This window comes from Camelus dromedarius, chromosome 10, assembly GCF_036321535.1.
Source record: "Camelus dromedarius isolate mCamDro1 chromosome 10, mCamDro1.pat, whole genome shotgun sequence".
Taxonomy (NCBI): domain Eukaryota; kingdom Metazoa; phylum Chordata; class Mammalia; order Artiodactyla; family Camelidae; genus Camelus; species Camelus dromedarius.
This window is the reverse complement of record NC_087445.1, coordinates 11,362,303-11,376,306: the sequence shown is the minus strand read 5'-3', so window position 1 is coordinate 11,376,306 and position 14,004 is coordinate 11,362,303. Positions and strand designations below refer to the sequence as shown.

The 14,004-nt window shown below is 40.6% G+C and overlaps 1 long non-coding RNA gene across 3 annotated transcripts in view; it reads right to left on the bottom strand.

Annotated features, from left to right (window-relative positions):
* LOC135322251 (uncharacterized) overlaps positions 1 to 14,004 on the bottom strand; it is a 433,164-nt gene that overhangs the window by 408,921 nt on the left and 10,239 nt on the right. For 2 of the 3 annotated variants that reach the window (XR_010382612.1, XR_010382611.1), the window contains exon 1: positions 11,804 to 13,130. This is a non-coding gene — a long non-coding RNA (uncharacterized LOC135322251). Of the gene's footprint in view, positions 1 to 11,803; positions 13,131 to 14,004 lie in introns of those variants that run through there. The other variant, XR_010382613.1, reaches the window with a different exon arrangement.

The window sequence follows — 14,004 nt, the reverse complement described above, 5'->3', positions numbered from 1 at the left end:
TACCACTATTGCTAACAAGGCCAGCTCCAGTAACGGCATGCTAAGTGGACTCTTAAAAGAAATCCTCACCTGACCTGGCAATGAGCATTCCTAGCACCATGGAAAAATCAGTCACAAAGTGCCTCCAAAAGCTTGGTCCAAATTAAGACTGAAAGAGAGGGGATTGTGAGATGAAGAATGTTGCCCACCGTCCAGTTCTACAAGCATCAGGTCCCTCGCCACTGCAGATGCTGAGCTGTGACACACCCTGAAGAGAATTCTGGCCAGGGGTCAGGATAAGGCACCTTGTGCTCTGGGAAAACCGGCAGAACTGACCCTCAGATAGCTAGATATTTTCAGGGGAAAATTTCATAAACCCAGTTTCTTGCATCCTTCCATACTTAGAAAAGCACCAAAATCATAAACTAAGATACCTATTCCTCGCAAACAGTAGTAACCTTCTACCAAAATGCAAGCTTGATAGCACATACCCCCTCACCAAAATCACATACCTACTGGCCTCCCCCCTTACCTCTCTGCAACAGTCCTCAGAGCTTTCTGAAAGACTGTCTCCTGGGTTAGATTCCACAAGTGGACTCAAATAAAATTTCCTATTTCTTTCTTTGATTGACTATAGATTAATTTTTTGTCAGAGTAGCTATCATAAAGCTAAAATAATTAGATACAGTAAAACATACACACATACTGATGTACACACGTTTTGTGTGTGTATATGCATATAAACGCATACATAGTTGAGTGCCTGTGTATTTAGCGGGATGTACACACTTAGGCTCACCACTGCATGTGGAAGAGTGCAAACAGGAGAGACTAGAAATGCTGGGAAAGGAGATACATTATAGCTGCACCAACAGAAATAATGGGAGGACTGAAGGGTATTTATTTGTAAATGTTTATGCGCTCCTGTGTGCATATATACAAACCAGAAGGTCTGTACGCTTTTGACCTGTGATCTCGCAGATTCACCTTTTATTGGCTCTGAGATTGGAGGAGTGGTGTGTGTGTGTGTGTGTGAGAGAGAGAGAGACAGACAGACAGACAGAGAGAACACTTTAGCTCTGTCAAAGCAGCAGCTTGAAATTGGGGATTTATTACAGAGAATGAGAAGTTTTTATCTGAGACATTTTGACCCAGAGCATCAGGGGAAAGAAAATATGAAAAAATGCAAGCACAACTGCACTGAGGACAAAATTATCAAAGTTTGGGTCAGAAGTCCAGAGACCTGGCTCACGGGAGCTCTGTAATTGCTCACTCAGACAGACACCACCACGTACCGACCCAGAAAAAGAGTGACTACATCTTTCATCTCTTAACCTTTCGGCCCCAATTTCATTCTTCTTCCCTTTGGGTCTCCTTTTGATGAGGGAAGAGCGCTTGTTTGTTTTCAGTGTGGTCTCACAAGAAATGGCGGACGCAGAGAAGCAGCTAGACGGCAAAGCACGAAACCTGCGTGTGAACAGGGGGCCCGCCTCCCCCCGGGGCGGGGGAGGGGCGGGGGAGGGGGAGGAGCTGGGAGCCAGCTCGGCGCTGAAATAGTGCACGGCGTCCGGGGTCCTGACACAGAAGTACAGGCATTCACGATAAACGTAAGGACCAACAGAAATAACTCCACAATCCTGTGTTCTGAGCTTTCTTTCCCTTCATGTTTCAACGTTTGTTTTAATCGTTTTTCTTACTTACCTTCATTTTTAAATTATTCTACTATTTTAATGTAAACTAAGCCATTTTATTTTCAAGGCAGTTCAGGCAATGGTTACAAATCTACTAATACGATTTAATACTGTTACTGCCCACAACCACTACCATAATTGTTTTTGAACCAAAGATCCCTCATAGGTAAATTTTTTTCTACCATTGGTCAATTATGGGTTTTTATTTTTCCCCTTTCTACTTTCATTAATAACTATAGTTAGGAGACTCAAAGTAAGCAGTTATTTCTTCTTCACCAAATGTGGGTCATATATGGGCATTCATACAGAGTTTTCTAAGCCTCATGGCAACTCTGAGAGGCAGTTACTACTTTTGCTTAGTTTTATAACAAAACAATGAGGTTGGGATCTGTAAATAGTACATGTGAGGAAGCTGAGGCTACAATGAACTCTATAAAGGACACGTTCATCCAAATTCCCTGAAAGAAAGTACAAATCTGACCCAGGAATTCCCCTGCTGGTATAGATGAGGGCAATTTTTCTAAGAAATGTGCAGCCTTGCTTATAGCAGCCTCCTTGGTGTTGGAAAAAATCAGGAATCAACCTAAAATATTCATGAACCAATAAATGGTCAAATAAATTACATTTACCTATCCATGGACTATTCTGAAGGCTCAAATTAAATAGGTACATTATGAGCGGAGGAGATAAAGAGGGCATTAGAGAAGGATGCAGAGCTCACCTTCCCCATGAACACATCAGAGACCTGCCTAGGTGTAGAGCAGTTCTCACTGAAGATGAAGTGGAGACTGGGAGAAACACTCCTATACAACAAGGCTGTAAAGAAAGATCCACATGGTAGAAGGGAAGGGACATGAAGAGGTCAGGACCCACGCCCCTAGCAAGGGACACAGAAAAGGAGGGGATCGCACCAGTGTGGAGACCCCCCTGGGGAGTGAATGATTCAAACCACATACTGGGCACCCCAGCCCTGGGATCCAACACCACGAAGGTGAGTTCCTTTAGCTGGTTTGAAAACAAGTAGAACTAACAAGAGGTCTACAAGAAACCTCAATTCCATGTGTGAAGACCACATACACGGTTGCTCATGCCCAGGAACAAGGCAGAGATGGAGGACGAAGTTGCCTTGGACTCAAGCCATTTCCCATGACTGCCCCACTGCACAACAACCCCCTACACCAAGTGCCCACGCTAGCCCCTGTGGCTCCAGTGCCATGCCACACTAGGGTAGATGCTACACAGTTGAGAAACATGGGCAGTTGGATGGACAGAGCCAGTTTGGACCCAGCAAGCATTCAAACATTGTGAGGGCGGTCATTACTGGCACTGAGGGAGGTGGTAGACTGAGAACAGTCTGGAGCTCAAACTGGTGTGCGAAGACCATCCCACCATGCACATCAGCCCTCACCAGGTGCTCATTCTGGCCCCTCTAGCTCCAGCTCTGCTTCCCTCTGGGGTGAAGGTACCATTGCTGGGAGAGGGGAGAGTGCACACTTACAGAGACCGGAACCTACTCAGACCCAGTCCTCAGGGTTTCTGCTCCAGAACATTGGAACCTGAACCCACCCCCAGTAAGCAGTGCTAGCCACTGAGCACAGGCGAAGCCAAGGGTCACACCTGGTGCTGACTCTGGCCCCTCTCTACAGCCACCAAGTTGATGGCTGCCAGCACAACCTGGGGGAAGACATGAACCCTGCTCTCATTAGACCCACCTCTCCCACCAACACCACTGGGCACACACAGATGGCACAGGGATGCTCCCACGCAGGACACCCCTTCAGGACTGGGATAGGTAACTGTTTCACAGAATTTCATATAGAGAGAGAATGTTAAGCAAAATGAGAAGATAGAGGAATTTGTTCCAAATTAAAGTACAAGAAAAAAAATGAAAGAGAAAAAGAATTTACCAGATAAAGAGTTAAAAGCATTAATAAGAATGCTAACTGAATTAGGGAAAAGAATAGATGAACACAGTGAGAATTTTAACAAGGAACTGGAAAATATATTTTAAGAATGGAACTGAAGAATATAGTAACAGAGATGAAAAAACACACTAGAAGGAATTCACAGCAGATTAGGTGATACAAAAGAACAGGTAAGTGATTTGGAAGATAGAAAAATGAAATCACTCCTTCTGAACAGCAAAAAAAAAAAAAAAAAAATGAAAGCAAGAGAGAGAACACTTTCAGAGACAACTGAGAAGACCACAAGGGTACTGATATGCCCACTGGAGGAGTCCCAGGAGGAGGAGAGAGAGAGAAAGGAGCGGGAAATGTGTTTGATGAAACCATCCCAAACTGCAAGGAAACAGACATCCAGGTAGAGAAAGCACAGAGCCCATCAACAGATGGATGGATATAGAAGGTGCAGCAGTGGTTTTGAAGGGAAAGAAGGTTGGAATAGAGGGAAGCTTACAACTCTTGGTGTGATTTCAATTTTTTTCAAATTCATACAGTATTTTTATATTGAGGAAGTTAAGTTTTTCATGGGTCTGGGATTATGAAGTATTATTCAATTAGTGATATTTCTCTGCATCAAATGTGCACAAAATAAATATTCTATTCTGAACTGCCCTTCCTCCACATAACACCTAAATACTGCTTAAAATAGATCTAACATACTTTGAAAGGCATTACAGGGCTCACAAAACAGTAAGGCATGTCCTCCATGAATCTCAACACCAAAAACAAAACAAAACAAAAAACTCACAAAACACAAAGCAGCACAAAAACCCCTGAGCTACATCTGGAATGGAAAATCCACATAGAAACCAGGGCTTCCCTGGAGGTGTGCTCCATCCAGAAACCCTACACCTTCTGGCTTCCAGCCCCTCTGTGGAACAGGATTTGGTTCTGACAAGTCCAAGAGCTGAACCTGAGAGTTCCACAGTAAGACAGGTACCCAGAATAACTATCTTGACTGACGGGGTGCACAGAGAAAAACCTGCGTGCTGGCCAAATGAAACAAAAAGAAAGGCAGGCTGTGCCTGCTGGTGCGGTGGTGTTGGTAGTGGGGGTAGTGTCTCCCCTGCTCATTTGCATCCATAGCCCTTCTCTCACGCAGTCCTGGATTTGGATTCCACCACACGCTCATGCTGTGAACTCTACATCCAAGAGACAAAATTTACAAATTTTGTTTCCCGATTAGCAGAGCTCCCTAGTACTGGCAGAAACAAAGGTGAATCATCTCAATGCACACCCTGAGGACTCTCACAATTCAAGTTCCAACAAACCAGCTCACAATTAAATCTAGAAAACAGATGAGGAAACACAGTAATCTTATTAAAAGTCAACAGAAACTACAGACTGCACAATGAGACACACATGGAGTGACGACGCTGAAAATGTAAGAAACGATGTACAAGTAAGTACTGTCACAGTGTTTAAAGAAATAACGGAAAACATTGAAAATATTATAAAGAAATGGGACCATCAAAAGTGATCAGGAATATTTTTAAAGGAATACAAAATATCATCATGAAAATTTAAAATTCATCTGATGTTTAAATGATAAATCACAGGCGAAGAAAAATCAGCAAACTCTAAAAGCAACATGAAGAGACTGATTATTCATAATACAACTCAGAAATTAAGAAAGTGAAACTATAAAGAGAGGTCAGGTGACACCAATGACCAAAGAGAAGTCCTAACAGACCTTTAATCAGAAATCAACACAGAATAGAGTAGGGGACAGAATCAATATACCAATGCTGCCAATTTTTTAGAATTAATTAAAAAACAGTTTTCAGATATAAGAAGCACAATGAATTTTAAATTGTCTATTTTTTAGTCACAGCATGGTTAACCGCAGAACATGAAAGCAAATGGGAAGACCTTTAACTACCTAGAACTTTTCACCATCAACTATGGAAGTCAGTGACACTGGGTGACCACCTCTATGGTCTATCTGTTAGGCAGATGAAACCACAGCCCCTACCCAACCCGCTAGTCTATCAGATCCCTCCAGCACCCCTCTCCAGTCTCTAAATATCTCCTTCCTTCCCTGTGTCTATTCTCCAACTCCATCCTTTCATCATATCATAGACAGGATGTCGAGTCATCTTCTGTTTATTTCACAGCTTATGCAGATTGCCTCTGGTTGCCCCTCTACCCTTTAGATTTTTGGTTCAGATCCAGTGATTTCCAAAGTCTTTGAAAGCCTAAATTCCTTTCAGGAATGTTTCCTAATCCTTAAGGATTTATTTAATTTCATAGCTCATCTCTAGCTTCTGGTATATTATTTTTATGCCATTTATCACCTTATAGACTGCCTGTCCCCATTCAATTTCCCCCCAAATAATCACTTAAAAAAATAACTAATGGGAATTAGCCTTCGTACGGCAATATTTTATGGAGTAAAAGAATTGGAGAACTATTCATTAGTGCCTGGTCAGAAGTCACCTTCTGACAGAAGAAGCCAAGTGGCCTGAATTGTCACTCAATGGTTTGGGGTGAGCCTCTGTAGCAAAGGCTGAAGCAAAAGCAGGGATGTGAATATATTACCTAATAAAACAATGGAAAGCAACATAGTAGCATCAGACCTGGAAACGCTGTCCCCTGGTCCCTGTGCCCTAGCCCTTTCCAGAAAGCAAAGGGAAATAAACACAGAGGAATTACTTGTACATAAATGGCACAAATAAAGGCATTACTAAAGTTCCTAGAGTCCATATTCATTGATCCCAAGTATGAAACTTCCTGCTTCCCACATGCCAAGTGGTGGAGGAATAATGAATGACAAGTTTAATGTATAAACTCTGTAGGTTACTTGTCATATGAGATCCTCATCATATTCTTCAACTTCTCTGAACTTGGTCTTCTCATCTGTAAAACTGTACGGGGAGATTCTCCTGAAGAGAAACGACTGAAGATATGAAAAAGTATCTGACATGTTCTGTCCCTGGCAAGCTGATTATCAGCCTTCACTCAGTCGCCACTGTTTCTCTGCCATCACTTTGAGTTTGACACACCGATCTGCTACCTCTTCAGTTCCTTCTGCTTAGTTTTATTCCCTGGATCCTGATATTCTTTAGGTATTTGTTCAAGGGTTTTCTTACCTGCATACTTTGAATGCAAGTAGTTAATGTTTGAAGTGATGGTGTCCCTTACGTGACATCAGACCGCAGATTTTGAAATGATTTGGCTTAGTAAAAATTATTTTCAGTGGGCTAAAAATTCTGTTGAAATCAGTAAAAGGTGGAGTCTGTGTTGTATAGAACAAAATAGGATGAAAAAATAAATCTGAAAGTTATCTACAACCTTAAAGAGTTAAGAGATGAGGGGGGACACTCACTACATATCTGTATCAAAATGATGTCTCCTTTTGCTTCCCCGAGATAACTAAGTGTTACCGGAGGAGAAGACTAACCAGCACAAGACTGATGATCACACATATAGCTGAGGACCTTTCCTCTTGATTAAATAGGGTAATAAATATCCAAGCTAGGACTCACTGGGTTGTATCCACAATTAACAAAGAAGTATGGTCACAAAGGTACAGTTCTTGTCAGCCAGAGAGACCAGTTATGCAGAAGTAACAACTCCCAAATCTGAAATGGGCAACATCCAGTTCTTGCTCATGCTATAAGTGTAGTGAAGACTGTTTGGGTGAGCAGAGGACTCTACCTTTTTCCTCCCTCAGGGACTCTGGCTGACAAAGCTTCCATCCGCAATTAGTTGGGTGGAAACTACAAAGGCGTGTGCAAATGAAAAGATGCTCAGTGCATTCATCCTCACATATTATTCACTTGGATATTTGCAAATTTGATGGCTTAAAATAAAATTTAAATGTCTTTTTTTTAAAGCGACATACCATCTAGAACTTTCACTCACTTTTTGTTGACCAAATCAAATCACATAATCATGCCTCAATTAAAAAGAGGCAGAGAATAACAATGCTGTGTCTAGAAAAAGTAGTGAAACAGGACATTTATGAGAGCCCTCCTGACTGCCAAATAATCCCATAAAATTATAAATATAAAATAAGTAAATGAACAAGCTACTAAGGAAAAATTCATGCTACTTATAAATAAAATAAAGTTACATGAGAAATTCTCAGAGAGAAGGGCATATTTCAAGAATTGCCTGTGTAACCATTGTAATCTTCAAACATGGAAGAAAAAGAACTATCAGATATGTTTTCGGATAGTTATGAAATATGCCCTTTCACCAACATTTTCTTAAGAAAATACCTCCAGGTACTGAATTATTGATCAGGAATGTTGTTGATGAATTTCAGAAAGAATTTTTGACCAGGGATGCTGTTGATGAAAATAGGTGCTGACAGATTCATTTAGTGACGTCAGGAAATGGGAACATTGGGAGCAGTGACTGCGGCTGGTTACAACCATCTCAGTGCTGAGATACACATGCTCCACAAAATACACAAGCTAAAAACTCTCAGCAATGTTTCCAGAGTTCTAACTAGCTGAATAGGATGGTGGAGGAGTGAAAAGATAAAACCATAAAATGCAACACTTCTCTTTCCCATATAGTAAGATCCAGTTATTGTGGGCTGAGTTACACAAAGGATTAATACCAGCGAGAGAAGTTTTAAGATAAGCAATACTATTCACATATGTGTGTGTGTGTGTGTGTGTATACATGCTACAAATTGATTTAATTTTCAAATTTAAAACAACCATGATTAATCCAACAAAAGGTAAAAACATGAATAAAACCTGGCATCAGTACCTTTTATATAGATAAAAGACAAAGCTACAAAAGTTGAAAGGCGGGCTATACAATCAAGTGTATGAGTCCCCAAAATAAAATAATATATCTAAGTTTTCCCACATACAAAGACATGCTTTAAATAAAATTCAAGGGTTAGAATAAAACAGTGTACAAAACTATCTGCTTGAAATTAATATTGCCATCATTCTTTTTCTCATATTTAATGGGGTAAAATTTATGGGAAATATTTTAAAGTGAAATAAGAACGTAGACTTAAATAATGATGACAGGCACAGATCTAACTGTAATGAATCGATTTATATCCAAGAAATAGCAAGGCATTTTAACAGATAAAGCAGAAATTCTGCTACAAATACTAGGAGTAGTGAAAAAACACAATTGTAGTGAAGTTTTAATTCACAGTTATACCATATGTTAGTTAAAATAAATAAAAGTAAAGACACAGGAAATCAGTAATATACAAATTACAAGATTTGGTTCAATTTATGTTTTTTCTACTGTTATTATTTTTCTTTGCATCAGCTAATGAGCTTAAGTTAGCAGAGTGTTTTGTGCCAAAGCAGAGCTTTCTCGTGCACAATGACTTACGACTTAGCTAATAATAGCACCAGCAGCTTTTTGTGCATGGTGGAAATCTCTGAAGCCAGAAGTCTTTTAAAAATTATCTCAGAATCTGAAATGTATGTTCTTGGATACGCCCATTGAAATAATTTCAACGTCAACATTCTACGCCTCTCCCTGTTCACGTGTCAATTAACCAAGTGTTTTGTATTCATTTTACTTTCTGGTTTCTACAATTTGTTTACTACATTATTTGGCTATGATCTTGGACAGAACTCATATTTTCTAAAAGCATGAAGGTGTAGCATTCTCTACTGCCAAGAAGATTCCAAGTTCATTTTCAGGAAAACGAGAGAACCAAAAGGCATTAATGTACTTGAGGTCCCATTGTCTTAAACAGCATTGTTGTTTGGGGATTAAAAAGCCAAATACTGCATTTGATCTCAGTACATTCGTACCAGTCTAAGTATGTTAGATTCAAACTTCTCAAGTGTGAAAAGAGGCACCGAATATACTGTAAATGAATGAATGTAAACTAAGTTGTTGGTATTCATGATGAGAGATGAAATTAAGGACTGATTCTGCCTCTTAGCAGTGAAATGACTTCTAGTCCATTGGATTATTCTTCAGTAGAAGTTTTACAAAAGTCTAAATTAGAAAACATGAACTAAACCAAATTAGGAATTATGTGCAAAATACAAGTGCAACTTTATTTTGAGAAAGTAAACTAACGTTTGATTGATTGGAATGTGAGCATGAAAGACAATGGTTTTTAATTCCTTAAGTGTCATAGGTTGAATGGTAATACATGTTTTTATTTCAGTGAAAATTTGTTTCTATGATGACTAGAAAACTTTATGACCAACCGCATCTTAGCAATGATAAGATCCAATTCCCCACTTTCCTCGTGGACAGTAAAAGCCTGGAGAAGTAGCCCCTCCGAGGCCACACAGCCGGCACAGAGGGTGGAACCTGGGCTTTAGTCCCTTCCCTTCCAGAGATCTAAGGATGGCTGTCATCCCTTATTATCTGACTCACCAAACCTATTTGGGGCTTGTATATTTAAAAACTACCTTAGGAAATACCAGAACTGTATTTTATCAGAAAATACTATGGGACTATTCATAAGGAAATGGAGGCAGGGTGTTTGGATTGGAACTTTTTCCAAAGAAAAGGGTGGTCAGGGAGGAGGAGAGATCTGACTTGCAGAAGCAGAAGGTGATTGAGTGATCCCAAGCTGGGAGCTCTCTTGCGAGGAACTAAGGAGGAAGAACCCATGTAATGTCCAGACTGGGACATGACAGGTATCCAAGTCAGGAACTCATGAAGGAGAAGGCAGAGAGAAGCGAGACAGGGCAGGAGGGGTGCTGCCGGCCAAACTGCGAAGTGAGTAAGTGAGTGCTGCACAGACGTGCTCTGCAGAGGAAGCTGCAGGTGTCCTTGCTGGACAAGGCGTGGCTGTGCTCGATGGCCCCGCCCTGGAAAGCTGTGTGAGCACAAGGGCCAATAAGGACTTAGAAGTGACCTGACTATGTGATATTTGCGTGCAAGTAGTAGTATTTTACGATTAGGACCACTGAAATGAGTACCAAGTCTGCCCTCAGTGTTGGGAGTTTTCTGTCTGGTGTTGTGTGAGTTTGAGACAAGGGCTGAACAGGTGTGAATGATGCTGTGAGTTCATCGTCATTCACGCAGACACAGGTTCTCCCAGCGCCCAGTGATCTCACCGCGCTGAAGCGTGGTGAGGTGGGGGCGAGGGGGAGGACTCCTACTGGCTGACCGAGCCTCCTCAAGGAGTATCGGTCACTCAAGTCCCGGGAATTTGGATGTGACTTATATATATATCCACATCCAAATATATGTATTTATATATATATTATATATATATATATTTTTTTTTAATAGGCACAGACTAAGTTTGTGTCTGCTCTCACTTAAGTGGCAGGAAAAAAAGATACAAAGGAAAGAGATACCTATAAAGAGAGACTCACACAGAAAGACATGCAAGTAACACAGATAAAAGTCTACACAGATACACAAGGGGATCCAAAGAGGGAGCACACTGAGATACAAGAGACACAACCATACAAACACACAGATATGCTACACATACAGAGAGACGGAGAAGAGATACAGCATATGCAGAGGGACAATGAGACAGAAACAGGAAGGTTCAGAGAAGCAGACACACAGGCACGAAGAGCCACGTGCAGAGAGGCAAAAGCATGCCCAGGGGGACAGCGTGATGCAGGCAACTCCGAGAGGCACACGTGGAAAGAGACAACAGGGAGAAACAGATGCAGGCAGTCACACTGAGATCCAAACGTGTGTCATCCTGAGAACAGTCCATAAAACTGTGTGTGCCAGGGACTCGGTCACACCTGCCTTATCAGAATTACTGGGGTTGAACCCAGGAATGTGTTGTCTTAAAGACTTGCACGGAAATTTCTGTTACCTATCCTTTGACGAAAATCCTGTATATTAAATCTCCATCACTCCTAAAGTAACGTGCCTATCAGTTGCTCCCTTCAATCTGTAAGAGCTTTCCCATACACTAAAACATTTTTTACGGTTTTTCAATAGTTTGTGAATTCTGCCCAATTTTAGGATTCTTTGCCAAATTTGTAACTTTTAATTATATTCTAGGTAGACTTTTTATTCTCGTTTATCTTAGCTTTGTAATATTTTCAGTTCTCTGGTTTCACCCTTGCCTACTTTTTTTTCTTTTCTCTTTAAAGATTGTCACATTACATTTATCTTAATTCTTAGGCAAGCTCTTTATTCTCAGCTGTGATTAAATGGACACATTTTTGATAACAAGTGATGGAAAACTCAAGTAAAGCTGGTTTGAACAATTAGACCATTTATAGACTCTCATACCTGGAAATCCATAAGTCAGGCAGGTTTTCAAATTTAGTTCACTCGACGGCTCTGTCTCCACTGCCCTGTGATTCCTGGAGCAGGAGGAGGGGTGAGGAACGTTTCTGAGTAACCAGCTTCATCTTCAGGCTGGGAATCAGATGTCGGCCGTATTCCTAGGCCAGCAACAGAGAGCACCCCTAAGGTTTTCCTCTAAGAATAAGGAAAAGTTTCCCAGAATCCCCTTTTCAAAACTGCCCTTACATTTCATTGGCCCAAATATAGTCTTGTGCCCTTTCCTGAACCTATCTCTGAGAACAGAGAACGCCCCACTCTGTTTACTACAGGTTTGGGTTCTTAAGCCAACCACTGGCAGGGGGATGGGATCTTGTTAACTGACTTAGATTAATTACAGCTCACACCTGAGCTGGGGTCAACCTCCAAAACCACGTCGTTGCTACAGTTCAGAAGAGGCTTAAGCAGCAGAAGGAAAATTAAGGTGCTAGCCAGGAAAGGGGAAGCAGACCCAGCCAGATGCTGGGTCAGTAACCGGTAACATCCATCAACACCACTGTCGTCATCATCACCCTTATTTTTCTACAGTTCTGAACAGAAATAAAAATCCCAAGTGTTTCACATTTATTCTGATTTTTTTTTTTAATTAAAGCGATAGTTCTGATCATCCTCTGTTTGGCTCTGTTTTAACTAGGAAATTGAGCACTCTGGTCAGCTGTTGCCTCCTCTGTGAAATCTGCCCTGATTCTTAAACCCCAGGCAGAATTAAGGACACTCCTCTCTGTTTTGCCTTTCTGTCAGAGTGTGTATTGATTTACATTATATTTGTACAGCATGCTAGATCCTGACTCCATGGGGGTGGGGCAAGGCATTCACTGTTGAAGGCCCAGAGCCCATTAGCATCCTAGAATATCTTAGGGACACAATTAACTTTTACTGAGTTGATTTAAATATCAGGCAATTGGATTATTTATAGAGCATATTTACTGACATAAAAGATATTGTAAAGGATGATGACAGCTCATGATGATTTTGAGGAAAACCCCACAAGGTCCACATCTCTCTGCTTTAAGCTACTTTGGGGAAACTGTCCAGATTTTAACATCTCATAATAATTTCTAAGATTGCCCCCAAAATTTCTAAGATTGAGAAATAGCTTTAAGTTACAAGAATGATATGTTGGGGTGGGAATGTGTTGTTATAGTGTATTACACATCCTTAAGGCAATAAATTATGATTTTGGATAGACACAGATCTCTCAGATACATTTTTTTAAAAAACTTTTCATTAAAACACCTAAGAAAAAATTCAGAATATCAATCGGAAAATGGAAGATGGCTCTGATAATAGATAGGCCTATCAACTTACAAGCAAATGTTAATCAGTCATTTTAAGATACATATAATTTATATTTATAATTACATATTTATATATGCACATATAATATTAAATTCTGTTTCATATATTTGTATAAAATATAAAATGTAATGATTAGAAAGCAATAACTTATGTATAAACAAGCCTGAGAACTTCCACTTACCTCTCGCAACTACAGAATTAGAGTTTAAGACTGATTTCATAAAACAGGAAAATTATAAATAATTTAAATAAGATTCAAATTCAAACAGGACTACAACTAGAACATAGCTACCTTAGAATAGATACTGTGGACTGGCCGGCTTCCCTTCTACCCCGCCTTCCCTCTATGGGACCTCCCTACACAGAGCCTAGAGGGCATGTCCAGAATCCTTCACAGGTAAGGTTTGGGGTGAAAAGTAGCTCTCACCAATCAAGTAAGAGCACAGAAACTTTGGAAAGTGGAAGAGAATTAGAAGCTCTCCGGGGCCTCTTTTTCTATGTAAGCTATTGGCAAGCAGTGTTGTGGAGAGCTAAGGTTTTCCTGCATCAGCACACCAGCACCCAGCCTCCAGTTTCCCAGGTGATGTGGAGGTGGTGGCGGTGGCAGTGGGAAGGGCACTGGTAGTTTCCTGAGTCCAGCTTCCTACATGGTGGATATCAGCTCAAGCACCATATTCTCAAACTCAGTGCTTCCAAGATGATTTCAGAGACAGTAGGTCCTTTGATGGGTCAGTTCACCAGTCATTCTTGGATTCCCAGGCTAGCATTTGCTTCTCTAGAAATTCTAACAATTTTATATCAAAAGCCACTTTATTTTCTACATTTTTTATGAAATGTTGACAGACTAT